Consider the following 22,820-nt stretch of genomic DNA (forward strand, 5'->3'; position numbering starts at 1 on the left):
TTGAAAAAAAAAAAATCCCATTCTAGGAAACTGATGTAAGACACCCAAGCAGAGGTAAGAAACTTGGGATCACGAGACGTAGGTAAGAAATTCCGTAAGAAAAAATGGTCAATATTAGGACACTGGCTTGGGAAAGAAAGAAGGCCACGAGTTATTTACCATTTCAATGTAAATACAGTAATAGAGAGAACTGATCATGGGAAATCCACACACGGGAAATCCAATCACACACAAAAAGAGGCAGAAATTAATCATATAAATTATTCACTGGTAAGTTATGGCTAAACCGTTGTATGACATTTATTTTTTACTGGTCTGAAAGACCACGGCTTAATATTCTATGAAGAAACATTTAATTTCCCACACCTGTGTTAATTACTTGTATATCCCAATTAATATGAAATAAATTGCATTCCTTTTGAATAAACCATCCGAGATGACAGTCCTAAGTCATTTTAGAAGAAAGACTATCCGTTTTTTTCTACTTATAGTAGAATTACTATTATTCCAGTTATAAATTATATGTTGTCTGCATAATTATTGTGATTTTTGATTAAATACACCTATACAGGGGAAACAAGAAAGTGATTTTATACTTTTTCCTCCATTAACTATTTGGAGTTAGAAATAAAAGCAGTGAGACAGTTCATTAATACCTGGGGTTTTGGAATGCTGGACAGTGGGGAAAAAAGGAAGCAGGTAAAGGTTTCTTGGCAGGAGACAATCCATTGATCATTACACCATGTCAATATGATTTACACTTTGGGTCTCTATAGGTTCCCTGTTTTTGAGGAAATTATTTGTGGATTGGGTCCAGAAATGTGTGATGTGTAGATGTTTCTGCATTACTGGTACTGTACAAGTGTCTGTGATTGCACAGAAAAGGCAAAAAGGAACCCCTTGGATCATGGAGTTCATGCTCTTGTCTTATGGAGAACACTGTTATAGGATGGCTGGGTTTCTATCAGAGATTAGGCTTAGGATAGGAAAGGAGACATTTGTTAACAACAGCAACTGGTACAGAAGTTCTGTAGCGAAAGCAGCATCTGTTGTAGCCTGTGGTGGGACAACAAGATGATCTCACTCCTGCCTCCACAGTCCAGCTCTTCACTCTACCTCTTCTTTGGCCTTTATGTGTCACGTGGCCCATGGGTGCTCCTTGCTCTCATCCTCTAGTGAAGTACTCCTCACAGCTATAGCTCTAATACAGTTACTCAGCCCAGAAGAGTGAGTGCCATTTCATTATGAGATAGCATTGTACTAAACCACACAAGCATCCGGAAGTCACACTACATGTTTATATTTTAATAACTTGCATGTCTATGCTGCACTCCTAGAGTAGAGCCTTAGGGCAGCTCCAAGCAAGCTGAAAAAAACACTCCTGTGTCGGACTGTACCCAGGCTCATTAACCTTGCCTCTGAGCAGGGTTAATTAGATCAGACTAGGCCTCAAGCTAACATGGTGACTATTCCGCATTGTGCCATTTCCACATGCCCTTGTGATTCAGCTGCATCAGCAAGTGTGGGAAAGCAATTTCATAAGGTTCCGAATGTGATTAATTTTGCCTCATAGGATCATTCTTTCCTCCTACTCATAGGATAACTAGATGACACTTCTGGGTCTAGTCTTCTGATCCTGTGTCTGACTTCTGACTTGCTTAAGGTTGGCTACTCTTTCCCTACTCTCACAGTAGATGAAGAAGAAGAAAAAAAAAAAACAAACTACTGCAACATTCACACGTATTCTCAGCTCTCTCCATAGTGCTGACTATGTGTCAGGCCAGATTACTGGCCCTCCAATATTAAAGCAATCCAGCAAGTTTAAACTGTCAAAGTACTACTGACTATAATGTAGCAATTGGTTTACACAGAGTACTTTCATTTCTGGCTGTTCCCCTTGGACATTGATATACATATTTACTGCGGACCAGTATAAGGCAATGAGGAAAACTTTGGCAGGAAACTGCTATCTGAAAAGTCAATCTTTCAACTGAAGATAATTTTTTTAAAAAATCATCAGTTTTCTCAATGGATTTCAGGTCCCATAGTTCACTTTATACACACTACCCTTTTCCATTGAGCAGCCAGCTCTGTCAGGTTGCGCACAATAGGGTGACAACTCCGCTTTATCTCCTGAGAGGAGAGGAAGAGACAGCTATACAGCAATTGTTAGAAAGACGAGTGCATCAAATATTACAAGTATCCACATGGCAGCTGCGGGGGATACAGAAGCCCTGGGAATATGAAAAATGCCTCTTCAGATTAGCGGTTTTGTTATGTTCAAGCCAAGAGAATTATTTAATATAAGAGTTAATTACAGGTAGCTGTATTGATAGGCAATTCCAACCTCAGAGAGAGGATTAAATCCATTCATTGTGCGTGTGTATGCCCGTTTATAGACGCTTGCTACTGTTATCTGAGGAAATAACAATAACAGTTGCAGTTTATTTTCTCCACTGTAATCAAAAGACAGAATTTTACTTTCTTTTTTTCTTTTACAAGGATCTCTCAGGCTCAGAAAGAAAATTTAATTGTTGCACTTTGATAGACAACATTCAGATCAGATCTTTTTAATCTTTATTCTGTGAGTAAATTTTCCTGCAGCAAGTTTCCTCATAATTACAGTTCTGATTAAAGTGAGCATTTCCATAGTTCTGATAGCTTTGTAAATCACAGTTACTGGCTGCTTCTCTTATGGTGAACAGGAACTCACTTTATAATGAAGTTTTACTATGCAAAGTGGCTGAGCAATAATGTAATTAACATTTATCTTAAGTTATCTCTCATGCTTTAATATACATATCCATTCCCTCTTTGTATGCCAGGTATTGAACAATGATCATTACAAATTCCCACATGAAAAGGAACCGGGTAATAAGTTCCCCTTTGTTTTTACACTGTACTTGGAAGATGTGAAATTTGAGGCTGCTAAGTAATACACTGATAAAAATATGAGCTAAGAACCTCAAAACCAAACAGAAGTTATTCCTTTTTGAAGGAAAGTTGAGAGAGGATGAATAGATTACTTTTATTTCATTCTCATATAAACCCTGCACTCACACATATGCTTATTTGTAAGCACGTGACATTAATGGAGCCACTTTACCTGCTTTATCATATTACAACTACCATCAATTTGGAACTGAGAAATTCTCTTTGAAATTGTTGCATAGACACAATTTACAGAAATAGCATATAATCATACGAACTTGAGGGGAGTATGCAACAGAACTTATGCCCAATTTTTGCAGATTTAAGTGGAAAAACACTAAGTCAGCCAATAGCAAAATTCTCTGGGATGCTATGAAGTTCATTTCCATAGGCACAACAGAGTAACCCAAGTGAGATTTCTTCCTGAATAAAATTCTACAGAGCCTACAGAACAACAAAGCATAGACTAAAGTAAATAACCAGTGGAACAGATCAAAAGAGAAAGTGATGAATTGTCCATGTATTGACACCTGAATTGGAGAACAGTAACCTTCCAGGAAATTACTTGGCTCATTATAAGATTAGCTGGGCAAAATTGCAAGGCACATGGTAGAAGTCAAACTATATAATCTAATACTTCCCTTTTGATTTAAAAAGAAATAATCTGTCAGTGTAATAATCCTTGTGCAGGTCTGAAACCCAAGGAAACTGGTGTTAAGTATTATGCAAAGAGAACTGATAGTGAAAATAAACTGCTACTTTTTCAGGATCAGATCTGCAGAGAATGAAGATCCAAATATGTACCCCAAGATACAGAGATCGGATGTTGATGTGGATCAAAGGCAAAAGCAGGCCATGCTTGGCAGCAGGGCACTACAGGGAAGACTTCTAAAACCCCTTAGCAACAGATCTGGACATGTCAAACCACAAAAAACAGATTTAGAGAGAAACTCCTCATCAAGATTATTACAGAAAAAAAGCAAATAAATTATTTTGGTACTTGAGTGTGAATTGAATTCCTGAAAATTCCGGTCACATAGACAGGTTCTCTACAATTATTATTAAATCTTGTTAGTAACTGATAACCTGATATCAGATACTGTTATCCTGCTAACTGATACCTAATATCAGATACTACTGAAAAAGCAAATTTTGAAAAAACAGCTCCAGTGATGATTAAAAAAAATGTATTGGATGCCACAAAAACCAAACCACAAAACTAGCCTCACAAGAGACAACCAAAACGCTGTAAACACTTGCAAATACATTTAAAAACACAAATTATTATTGAAGCACAAGATCACTGTAAACTTCATATATTCAAGTATTAATATTTCCAAATTGTATAAAAAAATTACAGCACTGATGACCTTTAGCCATATCAAATCCAGAAAGTCGCCACTGTAAAATGCAATGTCTGTTTTTGCTTCTAGAAGTGCTATGCTGGCCCTGCGAATGCTCTGTTCTACCATTCTGCAATTGAAATGTTTGGCTGGGAAGGAAATCAAACAGTCATCTGGCACTAAAGTATGTTTAGCACATAATTTGCCACTTCAGTCTTCGAAAACAACAGTGATGAAAATTCTCTAACCTCCTTAGCCATTGGTGCACATTAAAGACTTTTTTCAATCCAAGTCAATTGCTTACTGTCTTATTTCCAGAAAGTCCTTGCCCTTCTGGGGCAACCTTTTGGGCCTTTGAACACAGTTATTACGGCATTCCTCAGTGTTTTCTTCAATTAACTAATTATATCCAACTCATTAAAAGTTTTCCTCAGAGCTCACGTATCTTGGACCATTCTCATTGCTCTCCTCTGGTCTCACTCTACTGGGTCCAGAATTTTCTAAGTGTGGTGCTCGAAACTAGACATAGTACATGAGCAGAGGTATTCTTAGGGCTCAGCGACATGGATGCAAAGGATCTCTTTGCATATCTCAGACTTGTTTTTAATAGGGCACAACATTTTATATCCCAAAATGGTATGTGGGGTCAATGCACGTGGTAACAATGTGAAGCCATTTACTTGTGTTCAGTTTAGAATCCACTGACTCCTTGTCTGCAGAGTTTCTGCCTGGCCCATTCCCTGTCCTGAGTCTGGGCAGACGGATCCTCTTATTGAAGTTTGCATTCAACCTTTTTCAATCCTGTTTATTTTGGGTGATTCCACCAATTGGCCAAGATTACCTTGTAGGCTTTCAGAGTCCTCAAGGCCTTTCCCTAGAGCTTATTACCATTTGCAGATGCACTAAGTGCACTCTTTATTTCATTATCCATTATATTAATAAAAACCACAAAATAGTACCAGACTTAGGATGCAGAAGGACATACAAAACGACGTTTCTCTTCCTACCTATATATGTTGATGCTGTAAGCTAACGTCTGTCACAGAGTTAGAAAACATAATGGAAACACAGGATAATGTAGAGCTAATTTCATCTTTCAAAAAGCAAAAACCCACAACAAGCTGCTGGAAAGCACAAATGAGTCAGTCTTCCAGATACAAGACCATTGCTTTTAAATAATTATTAATCTTGCCTCAATTACACAGCATGTGATTCAACCTCTGCATTGCTATTAACTCCACAGGGAGAAGTCTTTCATACATAAAAACATAGGATTTATGGTGCCGGATCTTTCCCTTAACATCATTCAGAAAGTGCTCCCTGACCACTAACCAAAAACGTCTGACATTTTTATTCTGACTGACAAATGTTAGAGGCTGATGTTGCCCACAAAATCATCCAGCATACATCTGCACTCTCTTTAAAAGCTGAACAATAAAGAGGTCAGAGCACAGAATTTGTCTATCATTAAATATGTCTATTTTGGCAAAGTGGAGAGCAGGGAGAACAAACTATACCATTCCTTTCAAGAGGGAAAGGCACCAGGAAGAAACAATGAGGAAGCTTCCACTGCCTGTTCTTGTGACGCAACATCAGTGCACATGTATGTGTGTGTGTGTGTGTGTGTGTGTGTGTGTGTGTATGGATTTAATTTTCAAGGCAGGCACTTTTCACAGGCAGCAAATCTACTGTAGCTAAAATCAAGGGAAAAAAAAAGAGAGGAAAGTTAAGTCTCAAAATTCTTCGGATTTTCTAGGCAATTGAGGACAAAGTTCTCTCCTTTCTCCTTACCATAATCCTGTTGCCTGTCTATTATGGATATATGACAATTCCATAAACATGGCTTAACTGACTCACCCTCAGTCTATAGGGACATTTAACAGTGTTAGACTATTAGAGCAGAGACTCACCAAACAAAACAGGGATTAACATCCTTCCTGAAGATTTAACTCTTTTGAGATCCTTTATTACCTAGATAAATTGCAAAATTTATGATTCATATGGAATGATATGATAAACACTACTGCTATCATTCATTTTCTGATGGCATTAAGAAATGCATTGCATTGTTTACAGGAGATATAAGGTTAATGCTACATAACAGACTGTGCCTCTATTTTTCCCCTCTGAAGAACTATGATGGAAGACTGCAACAAACCTGTTCAGTGAGAGGTAATTATTTTGTGTATGCAATTCCTATTTTATTAGGAAGTTCTGACTATCGACTCACAATGCATTAGCCTTGACTCTCAGCTCATGAGTCTACCACAGTGCTAGAGCTAAGTCAGACACCTGGAAATTTCAAGTAGCTGCCACAGGTCTCTCTCCTGACTGGAAAAAGTCAGTGCACACCCAGTATTGGCACCTGAATTCAAGACAGATCCATTCAGTTTAGGCCTTTTCTAGTAGCCATTATATACTTTCGACATACTCCACTGGAGCTTGGAAATGGCCCGAGTAACGTTAAATTGGGGAAACATCCCTAAATCCCAACAGCACTCCATATTCCAGAAACAACTTATTGCTTTTATAAAAACTGTGTCGTACTGGGAGCACCACTTAAAAGTCCCCGGTTTATTCTGGGGGCCTCAAGATCTGTGTACCAACCAAACACATCGGTCAATTGACTGTCTAGACCCACGCCACGCCTTTGCAGCTGACCTACTTGCTACTTGTGCCAGAAACACAGTGTCATTCCAGCATTTTTCCACCCGCAGGATGAAGACTGCCACTTGGTGACTGGTGTCACCATCACATCGGAGCATTTAGACAGTCACCTCTCCTTCTGCTCCCCTACACATAGATGTGACCGGAGGCCCCCCCCCCCCGCAGCCCCTGACGCGCCACGCGGCGGGCCGGGCGGGCCGGTCACGTCCCCGCTTCTGCTCCACAGGGCTCCCGCCCGCCCGGGCCAATCAGCGCGCGGCCCGCGAGCCCGCCCGCGGCAGGGCCCGGGGAGCGGGGGCCCGGGGGGTCGCTGCCCTCGGCCGCTGCCGCCGGGCTGGGCGGCGGGGGTGCGCCCCGGGGGCGCGGGGTGCGGCTGGGGCGTTACACGGCCCCGTCTGCAGGGGGCCCGGTGAAAGTCAAGTTTAGCTTGTACCGGCAGCGCGGCTGTGTCACGGCCCAGCAGAGGATCCCTGGGGACCCTGCTTGTCCCTGGCGCTGGGCGGCAGAAGCAGGGCCGTGCCTGCAGCGGGAGCCCGCTTACACCACAGCTGCTTCCTCGGCTGCCACGGGGATGCCCCTCAATGCTGCTCCCCTCCAGATTTGGTTAACAGCTTACTCTATTTGTAAGAGTAAAGCAGTGAAACAGTCCTGTGACTACTGGGTTGGTTACCATGCATTCCCTGTCAGGTCACAGGTGCTTTTGCAGCCTTCAGGAGTCCTTTTTGCAAACCGCAATTCCAGTGCAGAAGCTGCTCAGTCCTATACTATCAAAAGATAGTATCAAAATCAAAAAAGAGATGAAAAGAAGCGTGGCCAGCACGTCAAGGGAGGTGATTCTGCCCCTCTGCTCTGCGCTGGTGAGACCCCACCTGGCGTGCTGCGTCCAGCTCTGGAGTCCTCAGTACAAGAAGGACATGGACCTGTTGGAGCGGGTCCACGGAAGGGCCACAAAAATGATCAGAGGGGTGGAGCACCTCTGCTATGAGGAAAGGCTGAAAGAGCTGGGGTTGTTCACCCTGGAGAAGAGAAGGCTGCAGGGTGACCTTATTGCAGCCTTCCAGTACTTGAAGGGGGCTTATGAGAACGACGGGGACAGACTTTTTAGCAGGGCCAGTAGTGATAAGACAAGGGGTAATGGGTTTAAACTAAAAGAGGGTAGATTCAGACTAGATATAAGGAGGAGTTTTTTTTCAGTGAGGGTGGTGAAACACTGGAACGGGTTGCCCAGAGAAGTGGTAGATGCCCCATCCTTGGAAACATTCAAGGCCAGGCTGGATGGGGCTCTGAGCAACCTGATCTAGTTGTAGATGTCCCTGCCAATTGCAGGGGGGATGGACTAGGTGACCTTCAAAGGTCCCTTCCAACCCAAAGCATTCTATGATTTTATGATTCTATACTCTTCAAGGTTTGTTCAGCAGCACTTCTAAATATCTGCCAAAACCTCAGTGCCCAATAGGCTGGTTTCTGATTTCCTGAGAATCTTTTCTTGATACCTCCATTAGCAGTACTCCACTCCCCAAAAGCCCACACATTTGATAAAAAACACTGGAACTTAGGTATACAACAGTCAATAAATGGGCTGGCTGAACAACAGGTGGAGGATCAGAGCAACCACTTCAGTTCCTCACATCAGCTATCTCCCACTCACTCCTCAGTTTGTTGCCACACCCGCTGCCAATCATCCCCAATAATAAATGAAATTATATTGCTAGGGACAAATTACAGAACCACCCCAAGGGACAAATTACAGAACCACCCCAAACTCTCGCTCCTCTTGTTATATTACTGCATCTTGTGCTTTGTCGGTGCCTCAGAAGTACAGAGCTTATTGACTCATGATCTACCCATTTCAGGCCCCTGGTGTCAGCAGGGTACTTGAAACCCACCGCTGTTGGGTAAACCATTAAGCTAGGTGGGGAAAGGCAAGTTCACAGAAAAACAAAGAAATGCAACAACACAGAAAAAGCAGAAGAAAATATGTACAGATTACGTAGCATGCTGGTGTTGCAATGAGCTGGGCAAGCAGAGATGACAAGAACGCATAGGTGAGAGAAGGCAGGCAGATGTGGGACAAATTGTACAGCTTAGCAGATGAAGAACAGAGAGACTGAAATAAGCAGAGATGAATGCACATGACAAGAGACAGTAAATGCAAAACCAAAATAGACAGCAGCAATTGCTATAGCCTAGAATGCTGTCATTAGTCCCAGCCAGGAAGGCCTAACAGCAAAAAAGATTGATTCAGACAAAAGATAAAATCAACCGAACTAGGAAGAATCAACCAAAAAAAGCTCCATCAAAAAGTAGTGAGCAATATAAAATCACTTAGGAGCCTATTGATGCCATTTTTAGGTAGTCGTTTGCTAAAAAAAGAATCCAGAAAGAAGAGGTGTAATATTTCTGGAGAACAGAGCTGGCTCAGCCTGCCTAAGCGTCTGATTCTGCCGTGCAACACAGCCATCTAAGGTGCACTGCAATTGCCCACAGCCACACAGGGATTATGCAGTAATTATTGCAGACTGCTGCAGCACCGAGAAATCCACCTCCTAATTCAAACCTTAGAGAACGATATGGAACAAAAGACCAAAATTGAGTGCTGATGAAGTAGAAAAATTCTGCATTGAAAAGCTTCCTTATGTCACCACAGCAATAAACCATGCAAGTTGCCGCAAAAAATCCCCGAAGCTCTAGTTCAAAGCAAAATCTCAAGTAATTCAGTTCTGAACGGAAAGTATCAGTCATTCTACGTGTTGGCCCAAAACTAGGCCAAGTTACAAGTTCAGAGCAACTCCTTCCCTTCCAGACAAAATTTCTTTCTGAAGGAGAATATTTAATGCAGACTGTGAAGTGCTTGATTTTTATCAGGAGGTTTAGGAATTGGGCTGCAACAGTTTGCTATAAGAAGACTTTGAACAGCACTAAGGAAAGCTATCTCACAGCCTTAAAGGACCACTTAGCCTTTCCCTGAGAAGGTCCTTTAAAATGAAAAACTACTGCCTGAAGATTGGTTAAATGACCACTTAATTAGATAGGGGAGATCTACTGACAATATCTGACAGCACTGTGTCAGATGTGTGCCTTTGAAGAATTTTAAAAATTGAAATCTCTTGTGCTTCTGAGATCCAACAGACAACACATCTATGGCAGGAAATGGTGTAAATGCAGGCTTGAATTATTTATGCTTTTTAGGACAGCTTTGGAGAATAGGGTGTTTCAGACTACAGTGAAATTCACAATTTAGTCTACCTTCTACCTGTAATCATAGAATCATAAAATCGTTTAGGTTGGAAAAGACCTTTAAGACCATCAAGTCCAACCCTTAACCTAGCACTGCCAAGTCCGCCACTAAACCATGGCCCTAAGCACCACATCTATCCGTCTTTTAAATACCTCCAGGGATGGGGACTCAACCAGTTCCCTGGGCAGCCTGTAATAATTAAATGAAAAATAACTTCCAAGTAAATACAGCTTCGTATTAGCTTAGACTTCTAAAATAAAAAAAAAAAAAAAAAAAAAAAAAGTAACAAACTACAACTGCATTCAAGTTTCACATCCTATTTTCATCCAAATTAAGGCCCTGGATGCCTCTTCTGGCTTAGTATGCAGAAGGGATAGGCTCTCTTATGCACTCTAAAATCTCTCCAAATCTCCTCAGGTTAAGATTCAGGATTTCAGCCTGCTCTTCTATTCTTATCAGGATAAAATAGAAGGAAGAGTACAATCCTTTTCAAAGAGTATCATATGAAAAAGAAAAAAAAAAAGAAAGTAGGAAAAAATAACAGTATTTTAAAAAGGTAATAGTTAAAAAAAAAAAAAAACAAAAACAAACAACACAAAACCAAACCAAACAAACCACAAAACAACCCCTGGACTCTTCTACTCCTGATTTATATAATACATATGCTGTAGAATTACTGATATGCATGACCTTTCAAACAACAGCCAAAACACTTCTTGGGGCATCAAAGGTTTGTTGATATCATCAAATATATGGCCAATTTCCAGGGGGAAAGGAATAAGCACTTTTGAAGGTATATGTACAACAGTGTATGGGGAGCAAGAAGAAAGCATAGTTAGAAAATGCCAGCTTCAGCTATCAGCTGTTAAGCTGCCAGTTTACAGTCCTGCAACAGGGATGTGCTAGACTGGAACAGACAGGCTGCAAGTTCCCTGTTACAGATAACCCAGCAGGGTATCACAGGAACATTAGTAAGGCAGATCTTTCTAAAACACAAGTGGTCAGCCTGTAATTGCTTTCTAGAGCATACTGAGGGGCAGGCGCAACTGCCTTGCAGCTCCTTTTCTTTCAGCGGTGCAGGAGGACAGCGTGCCTCTGTAGAACAAGCTCAGACTTCTCTAGGATATAGCATCCTGAGCTGTCTGTAAGCTCCTTGAATAACTCCTCTTACTCTTTGCTCAAGTAGTTTTGCCAACTCAGTTGCTGCTCTAGGTGGTTCAGAGGAGAAGGACAAACGTCCCAGCCTGTGCCACAATCTCTGACAGAGGGCAGACACCCTGCCGCTGCCATTAGCCTACCAGGTTACAGTGATGGACAGAACTGGGAGACACATTTACCGGGTAGCACAGCAAGCAGACCAGAACAAGTAAGCTCCTTCTTATGGTATTCTTTAGTACTCTATTCTCACAAGAAACTAGAGAGAGGGAAATTGAGGAAAACCTATTTACCCTCATTTTTCTGGAAAGAGAGACATCCACTAGCAATGATCACAACCTCAAAGGCCTTCAGAGCACTCCAATACCACGAACAACTTTGGTTCACAGGACTGTGAGAACATGTGTTGAAATGTTTCATTAATCTGTGTACAATATCCTCTGCAATATTACTAAGTCAGAAAAAGCATTATACGTTTATACGTTTTTAATTTCCTGTTTTGAACTTGTCTGTTTGGAGCTGTAGATACTTTAATTTTAAATTACTACAGCTAACTGAAGGTAATAGAGATCCCATGCAGTATTCTACATTGCAAATTAACATGACAGAATAAAACAAAATAAACTCCAAAAAATTCTGTGAAAAGAAACTTCATCCTTTCTGATCTTTCTTTTTAAGAGACATGGAAAAAAAAAATCATAATTATTGCCCAACCATTTAAAATTTGCATCATCTCCCGAAAAAATTCTCCATGCCGTGCTCAGTTCCATTTGGCACAACGGAAGTGCAGAATAAAAGAGACCTCATTAAGTGCACCCCTTGGTTTAGGCAGATGGGAGAGTGCTTAATACCATTTTAGTCCTGATCTCACTTGTTCCTGCAGAACAGATGCAATATGTAATTTACCATAGATGATGACATTTGAGATAATTCAAAAATCACTGATAAGATGAAATTATATCAAGCTAGATAGAGCCATCTGCTACGATTTCAAGGATTCACCTGATAGTCACACTTTTCTCGTGATTTGAGCTTCAGGATACAGAGGATTTTGTACATATACATTTGAAAGAGTAGCATATAAAGCTGTATTTCTCAGGGATCCACAAATGTGTTTAATTTTGTTGTTAGAAGAGAGCTGTAGCCATTTATACAAGTCTAGACACTCAGAGAGGCTGGAAATCTGTCTTTTGCAGTAAGGGAGATCTACTGTGTTGTTTATAACATACTAGAATAGTGTCCAGATGCCCAAGGAAGGAGACAGGAACTATACCAACTTAATGTACCACCAATCAACCAAAAGATGGCATGACAGGAACTTCGCTTGGCCTGAGACTGTACTTATAGCAATATCCTCCAAAAGAACAAAGGAGTTTTAAACTGAAAGGCAGTTTTATTTCAGCAGGAACTATAATAGGCAGCTTTTAAAAGAGAATAGCAAACCCTCCATCAGTCAGTGAGGCGGAAAAAAATAAAAGGACCATAGGAAATTATCTCCTCCCCAAGGAGGGGTTCCTTACAAGGCAGGATCTTTCTTCTCCCTAGACTTTTTGGGTGGGTGGCAACAAAGTCGGTACAGTTTCCCGATCCTCTTTCTTCCCATCCCTATTGTGAAACATTAAAGCAAATGAGCAAAACATTAAAACCAAAGGGTGAAACATTAAAATAAGCATGAAGAAGAAATACTCTCCAGAGATGCAGACATTCCGACTGACTTGCCCATCATTACAGAGAAAACCTATGACCGAATAAAGACCTGAGCTCAGCTCCCCTGATCCAGCAGGCCTTATGCTTTAGCAAGGAGTGTCATAGCCTTGCTATATAGCAGGCTTCTGAATAAGAGCATCTGGCATCCTTTGTCCTTGCTATGTATTTATTGTCAATAGACAAAACAAGGAGTGCTACTACACAGCGTTATTCAGAGCTTCGTAATATGTATTATACATGAAAGTCCAATAGATGACTAATTCTATACATGGCATATTGTATTTTCTTTCATGGCCATTGCAAACTCTTCACTCAATAATAAATGAGAGGCAGTCCTGAACATGAAGGGGCTCCTGCCTGGAACACCAAACAGATAGGAATTGCCTTGTGACACAAAACTCTTGAACAGAAATATTCGACAAGAGCAAAATAAATGTTTAAGTAGAGAAAACATGGATCTGCTGGCTGACAGATCTGCAAATAATCCCTTTTGCCCACTACATTCTGCTTTGCACTCAGCAACTTCCAGTGCAGAGGATTCACCAGATTGCCAGGACTGCAGCAAAGCCTATGTAGTCCATTCTGAATTTCACCAATACAATTTCCAATACAGAAATACAGAATAGAGTTAAAAAGGATATATTATCAGTGCTGAATGATCATGCCCAGTTTTCTGTATTTAGAGCTCTGCAAAGTAGTTGAAAAATTGAACCTTACAAAATACATCATCGCTGCAAAATGGTTTTTATGAGAGTTTTGTCTTTTCTTCTTATCAAAAGTTACAGGATGATGAATTTTCAGATTTTCTAGTTACTTGTATGCGGAGAAGGCATCCAACTCTAGGAGCTAGCAGACAGAAAAGGATAACAAGATGCAATGGCTGGAAAGTAGTGCTAGAACAGTCAGCTACATGAAGAGGAATTTTTTTGCCCAGAAGGTAATGGAATTACCAACTGGAATTACTCACCAAAGGGGGTAGAGAATTCCCAGTGAATTGAAGGCCTTTAAACAGAATTTACATTTCTCTAAAACCCTTCTTTGGTTTGTCCATTGGGCTCAATGTGGAACTGGATTAAAAAAACAGCTGTTAATTGCAGGGCTTGCTCTACTTAGTTCATCAGAAACATACTTTTATGTTATCTGGAAAAAGTGTTCAGTGGTTATGAAATTACAAACTGAAATTAATAAATTGTTAAGGTGATCTGCCTGAAGTGTGCTTATACTGTCAACAGAAATGAGGGCTGAAATGCATCATTTTATCCCTCTGCTAAATTCCTTAGGTTACTTCAGTGAAAGCAGAGCTACTCTCCTTCTGCAGCCACTATGCACACATTATCAGATTTGGGGGATGTAACACAAATGACACCAAGAGCTGCTAGCAGAAGCACTCCAGCCCATTTGTTCCTTCAGGAATGAAGCAAACAATGTTTTTAAAATGGAGTTTAAAACTTCATCGTAGCTAATGAATATTTACACTGCTAAATTTTAATTTTGCATCACTTCAGCACATATTAAAACTGTTACATTCGCAGACCTAAAACCCAAAGCCATCATTATGTAAAACGTCCGTAGCAGTATCTCAGCACTGACCTCAACACAGGGAGCAAGCAAACACTGAATGATATTAATTCCTTTATATGGACTCTCAGTTTCAAACCTGATAACAATTAGAAGCTTGTGCACATCCTATCTGTTTTGTCCAACACAGTTTGTGACGTCAAGATGACTGACATCATTAAACATGATCCGGCCTCAAAGTCAAGCAGACTGAAATGTTTGCTTGTTGGTGCATGAAATGATTCTGCAGCACAGCCCAGATACCATCACACTCCAGATCATCACTAGCTTTTTGTTTCCTTATTTGCATTTGTAATTTGTGAAAAAAAGAAAAAAATTAAAAATTTAGCTTTTCAAATAAACAGATAGCTAATCTAAGGAAGACTAAAAGATGCCTACTGCTGAATGTAATGCCCCCATATTTGCTAATATTTTTTGCTCATGAAATTCATCTGATTACTGAGGCAGCAAGTTTTTCGTGAAATATCAGGAACCTAAAATATTGTTATTAATTTTTACATGGAAGCAATTTCAATAGCAATCTTTATATAGATTCAGTGGTCTTTGCTGTTGATAGATAGTACTAAATAGATGCCGTGATACTAAATGCTTCAAGACCTTCAAATGTGGCATTAAATGACCAAGAAAAACAAGAAAGTATAAACTTCTGTTATAGCTGCAATCGCTCACTATCATTTATTATTATAATGCTGCATGAATGCAGAAGAAGTCAGCCTACCTCTGGCTTATTTTTGAAGCACTGGGGCAGGGACTATCTTGTACACAGCTGTAATTCAAACAATTCAAACAGCCCTGCTCCTTGATGAGTTTCAGCACACAGGGACGTTCCCAATTTCACAGAACTTTCAGAAACAGAGTTTCAGTGTACTTCAGTGCTTTCTCAAGTCTACAATAAAAAAACGTCTTCCTATCATGCACAAGATCACTGCACTTTCATACCTTTCTTTCATACTCTAACTTAGCACTGTTCTATCACTTTCGAATAACTCCTTTAAGAACTTCTAAATGAGCACTTGAAGAATTCATGTACTCATCTGTCCATTTAATTATATCTCCAAGCTAAAAAGGCTGCCTGTGTAGACATACATTTTGCAATACTGTTACATAAATGTTTAAATAGCTGCTGCAGTTCGAAGATGCTTGCAACAATTTCAATCCATAGCTTTAGAGATGAACAGTTAGGAACAGCAACTTCACACATTTTAGAATATTCTGGATAGTAAACAGGATATTTCACATACAGTTTGTGTATGCAACTTGTCTTTCAGTCTTCACTGAGTAGGAGAAGCATTTTAAGATGTCAGATTCTAATTAAAAAGTAATACGTACCTTCCTCTGTATTCAGTTCCTGGCAGATGTCACAAGATTAAGTGGACCGGGATACTACTGCAGTTTCAAACAGTTACAACATTTTTCCTTAGTGCTTTTCCTAAACATCTGCTCTCCAGCCTAGGGTAAGGGAAAGCATTTAAGGGTATGTCACAGGATTAGCAAACCCAATACCAAGACTTGGGACAAAATTGCCAAATTCAAACATCTCTAGACTCTGGATAATGGATTTAGTTCAGGGCTTCTCTTCCAATTTTAAAATCTAAATTATAGTTTTCAAGTGCTTAACTAGGGCAGTATGCTGAAAGTTGCCTACATATGATCATTTTAAAATTAGAAGTACAGTATTGACTAGGAGGAGTCTTAATGACTTGATAGAGGAAGGTTCTCAGTGCCATTGGCACTGACTAGCCTTAAAGGAAGTTGTTGTTATACACTGTTTAAGTTACAGTTGAAATAACTTCTGGAAGAGGTTGCTGATTATGTAGCACATGTTGTACAAACCATTTTTCAAAGCCTCTGCATTGGTGGATTGGGAGTCTAATACTGAGTATATACATCTACATATACTTTATTCTTTGCACCTTACTTTTACCACTAGGATTGCTACTTAAAACATGTAAAATTGGTCAGCAGCTTCCAAAACAAACTCTCAGAACTCAATAGAGAAAAATAAAAAGGTGGACTGCAGTTTGTTTTTATACCATTCTTTCCATTCCTGTAAGAATTATATGGCATATAGCATACATATAATATAGCATGTATAAGACATTACCATCTCTCATTTCCTCAGACCTTCTTTGCAGGCTTCTATCTCAGCTGGGGCTGATCAGATTTCAGGGCAGCAACTTATTTTATACTGGCCAAAGGTCTGGCTTTCAGCTTCTTTCCTAAATCATTCATGCATTGTTTTTCCCCACTGGTGGTTGCTACTCCTGCCACTTTTGGTCAAAATACTTTTTTTTTAAACATTTTTTTGTCTTTTTGAATAAATTTTACATCCTGTATCTACATGGGCATCTATGCAATCCCACTCCCCTCATGATTGCTTAGCCCAAGGCAACACATAAGCCTGAACAGAAAATACAGCTGCCTAAGGTACCACGCCACAGGCAGAGCCAGAACAACCAGCATTTACCTCCACTGCTGAGGGAGAGTAGCAGAGTGTTTGGGACACAAGAGAAGAATTGCTGAGTGTAGAATGAACTTCCCCAAACCAGCAATCTCCTCCCCACCAGGTCCCAGCTCAACAGCACAGGAGAGGAGTCCAGCCTAAGGCTCTGCAGGACAGGAAGCCCCGAGCTGACTCGAGCTCAGCTGCAGCTCCTTGGCCCCTAACAAGTGATAAAGCAGAAACCCCCATAGCAGCTCAGTCTCCTCATGCACTGGCAATCCCTGGTTAATGGACGTAAGCAGTAGGGGAAATGTTGTAAGCACTAAAATCAGCTAATGTGATTCTGACTACCTGCCGGGAACTGGCCTAACAATGGATGTGACACTCGAGCATAATCACTTTTCGCAGATCTAATGGCTGGCTTCCAGACTGCGCATCCATAGCACAGCTGCTTCTCAGTTCACTTGCTTTTCTACAGATGTTGCGTGCTGGAATTAGAATGAAACATTAGCGACCTTACTTTCTATTGCTTTTGCTATTATTACCTGTCAGTTAACCTGCTTTCATTTCCAGTCTCCCTACACATACCTTGCTAGTATCAGGCACTATGAACTGTGGTTTCTGCACCAACTGCTGAATACACAACTGGTATTTTGGGTTCCTTTCTGTCCTGAGGGTTGTAGTGTCATAATTAAGTTCAGGACAAGGTGATGGGAAAATAGTTTCCATGCAAGTAATCATGCATTTCCTAACTGAAAAGAGCTATGGGCAATCTAAATTAATTTCCTTACATCTCTAATTCAAATCAGTTGACATCTGGATTGTTACCATGCAAAGTAGGCAACTGCATGTTGCCTGGATAAGATTTTTTTTTTCTTCTTTTCTGAAAAGGTAGTGTTACATTTTTTTTCTGTCTCTGCTTAGGAACATACTGGATGAATCTCAAACAACAGAGCTAAGTAGGAATTTCACTAAAATGCACCCTGGCTTATTCTGATCCCAAGACTTCCAATAGTAATGGAAAGTTTCAAACTAATACAAAATTATTATACTCATTGAAGAACAAAACTATTGCCCTGACTTATTCCAAGTACAAAAGATAGACTTGTAGCAGGACTGTGGTTCTCTTGTGCTGTGCGGAGAAGTTACGGGATCAACAGCATCACACAAGGCAGAAGAGACTCACTGCTGGGAATTTATTTGAGATGGCCTCCAGCTATTGCATTTCATGGACTACACTAAGCGCTGCAACTTTGATTGCTGTATTAGCAGTACATTGCAATCATATCACTGCATTTTCTACTCCCCCCTGGAGCCTGACCCTGCGTTTAGGCCAGTGTAACAGCCAAAGAAACTCTCTTACCTGAACAGTTCTTTCTTTACATTTAAATGAATAAACTGCAGACAGATTTTCCCAAACACAGCATTTCTCAGTGTGACAAAGGACCAGAACTTTATTATAATTTTGTGTTGGCGGGTATTCCATTTTTGAGGAACAAGGAACATTAGTCTTCCAAAAAGTGCTGCTCCTTCAGATGATATAGGGCATTTTGATTCTCTGGAAGATACCAGTGCAAGTTACAATGCAGCATTTCAACAAAGCACATAGTATTTAACAATCAGCGGAGAAATCAAACCAGGCACCTTCCCTATCCATTTATCAAAGCATGTGCAATTCCCGTTTCATGACAGATGAAGCAATAAATATTGAGGTAAAAAATTCATCTGTATCCAGTGCATTTTAATAAATAAAATGTAACAGAATATCATGGCGGGTACGTGGAGTTCTGACAACTATTTTTCGTAGTTGTTTTTCACCGTTTCATTTCCTCAGCTGAAATCTAAAGAGAGCCTTGGAAATCACAAACTTGGGGCAATAATTCACACGGCCACAATTCTAAGGTTTTCTTTCAGGACATGTAATGACATGCTGCAGGAAAGCAAACACTTGCCATAATGACAGACACTTGAAGACACATAGCTGGCCTGCCCCATCGCTTCAGCAGGGAGGAAAATATCCATATTAAGGCTGGGTTGTTTCTTGCCTTAAAAGGCAGCGAGCCCACGGGTGTTCAGCTTGGGCTCACAGTAAACAAATCCTCAAAGTGACAGACAAAAACTTGGTACCATTTTCAGAAAGGTACAGTTCTCAGAGATAGTCAGCTTAATATATATCAGGCTCAGCAAGAAAACTTTTATGTACACGTGTCCATCACAGCATCTCCATATTCGTTCTGAACAAAAGGGCTGGCAGGTCAGACTGTGTTATACTGAGACTTTTGAGCCTGTATTTACTGTTTCAGTTTCCCATCTATTTACAAACATTTGGTCCAGCATTCCACAATTTAAAGGGGATGAAGGTTAACTGCCAGTGAGAATAGAAAGATACTGCAGCTACAAAAGGCACCAGTGCATCTGTATACCAGCCTAAGGAAGCAGAAGTTATAAGAGAAAAAAATGCTGTTCTGAGAGAGACATGCTTTTTGACCAAATTGTGTCTGGTCTAGTTTTATGTATTAACAGTGAACACAAAAGAGGTGCACTAATTTATGAACAGACTCTGTTCATAAATTTATTTATTTATTTATTTATTTATTTATTTATTTATTAATTAATGAATCTCTTTCCTACCTGGGCAGGCAGGAAAGGTACATTTTTAGCTGTGGTTTGGACCTATGGAAGAGCTTTTGTGGTAGCTGCAGGTGTCGCACAACAGCTCCGATGTGTAGGAAAAACACATCAACCTGTTCCTTCAGACACTGACGACCCAGTCATCAGTTATACCATAATCTATAAGGATTCACAGACAACTAAGTCTTCAGTCTTAATGTAGTTTGTTTTAGCCTGCACTCAAGGGCCTAATTTTGTTGGGACAGAATTAAAGGCCCATTCCAAAGTCTGTCATAACTGCTGGGGATCATTTCGGTGACACCAAAGGGCCTTGGATTTGTCCTTCAGTGAAAAAGTTTAAACTTCCTAAAACAACACTGGTGTTATTCCCAGGGACTTCCAGGTGAGGAAATCTGTGTTGCATAAATTCTTTCTCAATCTTGTCTGAGATCATTTCATATGGAAATGGTGGACAATAACACATTTTCAACGAAGGTGAGGTTCCTGTTGCCTATACAAACTTTTAGCGAGAGGTAGTGTAAAAGGGGAGGGAAGAGGTGAAAGCAGATTTTCTTTTGGTAGGGGAATCAGATAAAGGGAAAACCAGTGTCACACTTCATCAGATGTGTATACAAAAGACCGCTGTCTGTACACTGAGTGGCACAAATATCACAGAGGAAGTAAATACCTTGGAATTTATCTTAAAAATTACTTTGTACAGCATTATTATCAGAATTGTGATGAGGTTCTTAAGAGACACTTTTGAAGAGGCACTTCCTAGTGAAATGAGATGCTCTCTTTCTAGGTGGGCGATATTAAGTGCACTCCCTGATTAAACAAATAGTTCTCCCTTCATTAACCAGCAGAGAAACTGCTACTCAGGCAAGCAAAATCACTCAGGCAAGTAAGGACAACTCCATTTGCTCAGTTTTTCTCTAGGACAATGTAGTGTTTCTCTCCACAAATATCAAAACAGTTCCTTTCACAAAATGTCTAAACGTTTATCGGTTCAGAATTACAAACCCAGTTATTTACGGAAACATCCTGCACAAAAAGAACTGTTGCTAACAGACTTGGAGTGTGATCTAGCAGCTTGTAATTATCATTTTTGTTAGACCTTTCCCCCACTGGAGGAATGATTCCCTTGAAGGTCCTTCCCAAATAGAAGTCTTCATTAGAAAGCAGAAAATACACATTAATCTAGAAACAGATCGACTTTAAAAGCTATGACCATACCATTTAATCTTGTAAATAAGAAAGTAAAAATAGGGAATTGTTTGTTTTTGTTATTGACTCTTTCTTTCAGAGATATTCAGAATAATCTCATAGAAAATTACTAACTTATTTCTATTTTATACTGCTCAGAGTAGACCTATTTCCATTTTTTTAACCATTTGTGTTTACCCAAGCCCTCTCCTCCTTTCCTCGTTGTTTTTTTTTTTTATGTTAGTGGGTTTTTTTTTTCCTCGTCATAATAGAGAAAGGCTGAAGATGCCTGCCTCCACAGTTTTAATATTTGTATTGGGGTGGACCATTTTGATACTTCTTTGGGTTAAGCGTATTATATTTAAGCACCTTCAATATCAGCAACAAACTCCCTATATGTCATCCTCTCCTGCTCCCTGTTCCAGAGATTCTGGATCATTCTGCTTCTGAGTCCTGCCTGTTGGTTTAATCTTTCCTTTGGTTTCCCTTTCCTTGTGTGCTTGCCTCTAGCCACCTTTTCTCCTCATTACATCTCTTCCTTCTGCCTGAAAGTTGTTCAGATGCCCTAGAACTGTGACTATGGTAAACAGATGGCTGGGACTTAACATGTGATTATAAAGAAGTAGGCTTATTCTCCATTTTTGTTCCAGTCCTAATTCTCTGATCTCCACACAGCATGCATGTTAGCCAGCTCCTGCACTCGGGAGCAAATCCTTGCTGAAGATACCCAGGGCAGAACAAAAGACATTTAGCACCAGACACCCACACGCTGCAGACAGCATGGAAAAAAGGCAGGCCCTACCATGTGGCTCAAGAACCAGGGCTTGTAGACTGTATAGACTGTGTACACATAACTGATAGTCTTCCTTCTATAATTTTCCTCTTTGTGTTTTGGATTTTCCCTGCAATCTCTTCCAGAAGAAACCCTGCAATTTTGGAATGAATTAATTTAATAAATTAAAAAAAAAAAAACCAAAAAAAACCCCCTTGGGCTTTCTTAGGGGCTTTCCTGTTGGTTATCTTGGCCAGCTGTTAATTTCTTCTTAGGAAAGAATCTTTTGCAATGGAGTAGAAACCCATGTAACACTGCACTGATACTAAACAGTTCTTTATTGGGAGTTGCTCTGAAATGCTGACATACAGACTTCAGCTATGTTTAGGGATGGTTAATCCAAATCATTTAGTCTCTTATGTTTACACATCTATCTATAGCTTTTATACCTTGCAAAATAATTCATATGGCATTATTTTGTGGTAAAACCAAAAAGAGATAGACTGAAGAAGAAAGATGAAGCCACTACCTGTTGATTACCAAAAGAAACATCAAGGAAATTCCAAAACTAAGAGCCTAAAAAAAACAGGAGATAATAAGTGTAAATGTATGCCTGTCCATCTTTCTCACTGCCCCACGAACAGTAGTGATTATGTTGTCTGTACAAAGAGGAATTCAAACACCTTTACTGTAGAGCACCTTACTACACGTTTTTATTACTATTGGTCAGAGGGTATGCTGGTCAGTAAAATGCTGATTCACATGCTGTTCTACAAAAAGACAGGGTGAGTACAGGGACCATTCTGCAAACACCAAGGACAGACTAAGACAGATGGGGAATAGGACAAGCAGACAGACCAGTGCCAGAGCAGTATTCAATTACTGACTTTGAAGGGAAGACTTTTCTAGCAGAACATAAAAATTCAGGAGGAGTCACACAAATTATCTCTCACAAGGTGATGAGGCAGCAAAAATAAATGTGTAAGTGTCACAAAAAAAGCTCTTCATGAAAAAAAAAAAACCACCCAAACACAAAACAAACAAACAAACCAACCAACCACCCCACACTTACAGAAATGACAGTGACCCAGTGAGGGTCACTGCAAAGAGAAGGAGGCAGTAGAATTGAAGATAAAGGATGTACCTTAAAGCTTTCATGATTAGGTTTGG

The sequence above is a fragment of the Nipponia nippon genome, unplaced genomic scaffold, assembly GCF_047370975.1.
Source record: "Nipponia nippon isolate SJK-2023a ecotype South Korea unplaced genomic scaffold, ASM4737097v1 scaffold_3, whole genome shotgun sequence".
In the NCBI taxonomy this organism is placed as follows: Eukaryota; Metazoa; Chordata; class Aves; order Pelecaniformes; family Threskiornithidae; genus Nipponia; species Nipponia nippon.